Here is a 3208-nt window from a genome sequence, read left to right as displayed (position 1 = left end):
CTACACACACTATCAACACATCATTGCACCATCTACCACGACATGACACACAACACCCACTACATACTATCAACACATCATTGCACCATCTACCACGACATGACACACTACACACACTATCAACACATCATTGCACCATCTACCACGACATGACACACTACACACACTATCAACACATCATTGCACCATCTACCACGACATGACACACTACACACACTATCAACACATCATTGCACCATCTACCACGACATGACACACTACACACACTATCAACACATCATTGCACCATCTACCACGACATGACACACAACACCCACTACATACTATCAACACATCATTGCACCATCTACCACGACATGACACACTACACACACTATCAACACATCATTGCACCATCTACCACGACATGACACACTACACACACTATCAACACATCATTGCACCATCTACCACGACATGACACACTACACACACTATCAACACATCATTGCACCATCTACCACGACATGACACACACACCACACACTATCACCACATCATTGCACCATCTACCACGACATGACACACAACACACACTATCACCACATCATTGCACCATCTACCACGACATGACACACACCACCCACTATCAACACATCATTGCACCATCTACCACGACATGACACACACACCACACACTATCAACACATCATTGCACCATCTACCACGACATGACACACAACACACACTATCAACACATCATTGCACCATCTACCACGACATGACACACACTACACACTATCAACACATCATTGCACCATCTACCACGACATGACACACACACATACTATCACCACATCATTGCACCATCTACCACGACATGACACACACCACACACTATCAACACATCATTGCACCATCTACCACGACATGACACACACACATACTATCACCACATCATTGCACCATCTACCACGACATGACACACACCACACACTATCAACACATCATTGCACCATCTACCACGACATGACACACACAACACACTATCAACACATCATTGTACCATCTACCACGACATGACACACACAACATACTATCAACACATCATTGCACCATCTACCACGACATGACACACACCACACACTATCAACACATCATTGCACCATCTACCACGACATGACACACACAACACACTATCACCACATCATTGCACCATCTACCACGACATGACACACAACACACACTATCACCACATCATTGCACCATCTACCACGACATGACACACACTACACACTATCACCACATCATTGCACCATCTACCACGACATGACACACAACACCCACTACACACTATCACCACATCATTGCACCATCTACCACGACATGACACACAACACACACTATCACCACATCATTGCACCATCTACCACGACATGACACACACACATACTATCACCACATCATTGCACCATCTACCACGACATGACACACACACACACTATCAACACATCATTGCACCATCTACCACGACATGACACACACAACACACTATCAACACATCATTGTACCATCTACCACGACATGACACACAACACACACTATCAACACATCATTGCACCATCTACCACGACATGACACACACCACACACTATCAACACATCATTGCACCATCTACCACGACATGACACACACTACACACTATCAACACATCATTGTACCATCTACCACGACATGACACACACAACACACTATCAACACATCATTGTACCATCTACCACGACATGACACACACAACACACTATCAACACATCATTGTACCATCTACCACGACATGACACACTACACACACTATCAACACATCATTGCACCATCTACCACGACATGACACACACCACACACTATCAACACATCATTGCACCATCTACCACGACATGACACACACTACACACTATCAACACATCATTGCACCATCTACCACGACATGACACACACTACACACTATCAACACATCATTGCACCATCTACCACGACATGACACACACAACACACTATCAACACATCATTGCACCATCTACCACGACATGACACACACAACACACTATCAACACATCATTGTACCATCTACCACGACATGACACACACTACACACTATCAACACATCATTGCACCATCTACCACGACATGACACACACCACACACTATCAACACATCATTGTACCATCTACCACGACATGACACACACTACACACTATCAACACATCATTGCACCATCTACCACGACATGACACACAACACATACTACATACTATCAACACATCATTGCACCATCTACCACGACATGACACACAACACCCACTACACACTATCAACACATCATTGCACCATCTACCACGACATGACACACAACACATACTATCAACACATCATTGCACCATCTACCACGACATGACACACAACACCCACTACATACTATCAACACATCATTGCACCATCTACCACGACATGACACACAACACATACTATCAATACATCATTGCACCATCTACCACGACATGACACACACTACACACTATCAACACATCATTGTACCATCTACCACGACATGACACACACCACCCACTATCAACACATCATTGTACCATCTACCACGACATGACACACACCACACACTATCAACACATCATTGCACCATCTACCACGACATGACACACACCACACACTATCAACACATCATTGCACCATCTACCACGACATGACACACACCACATACTATCAACACATCATTGCACCATCTACCACGACATGACACACACCACACACTACACACTATCAACACATCATTGCACCATCTACCACGACATGACACACACCACACACTATCAACACATCATTGCACCATCTACCACGACATGACACACACCACATACTATCAACACATCATTGCACCATCTACCACGACATGACACACACCACACACTACACACTATCAACACATCATTGCACCATCTACCACGACATGACACACACCACACACTACACACTATCAACACATCATTGTACCATCTACCACGACATGACACACACCACATACTATCAACACATCATTGCACCATCTACCAAGACATGACACCCACCACACACTATCAACACATCATTGCACCATCTACCACGACATGACACACACACACACACACACACTATCAACATATCTTTGCATCATCTACCC

The sequence above is a fragment of the Littorina saxatilis genome, unplaced genomic scaffold (assembly GCF_037325665.1).
Source record: "Littorina saxatilis isolate snail1 unplaced genomic scaffold, US_GU_Lsax_2.0 scaffold_767, whole genome shotgun sequence".
NCBI classification, from domain to species: Eukaryota; Metazoa; Mollusca; class Gastropoda; order Littorinimorpha; family Littorinidae; genus Littorina; species Littorina saxatilis.
This window is presented reverse-complemented; position numbering follows the sequence as displayed.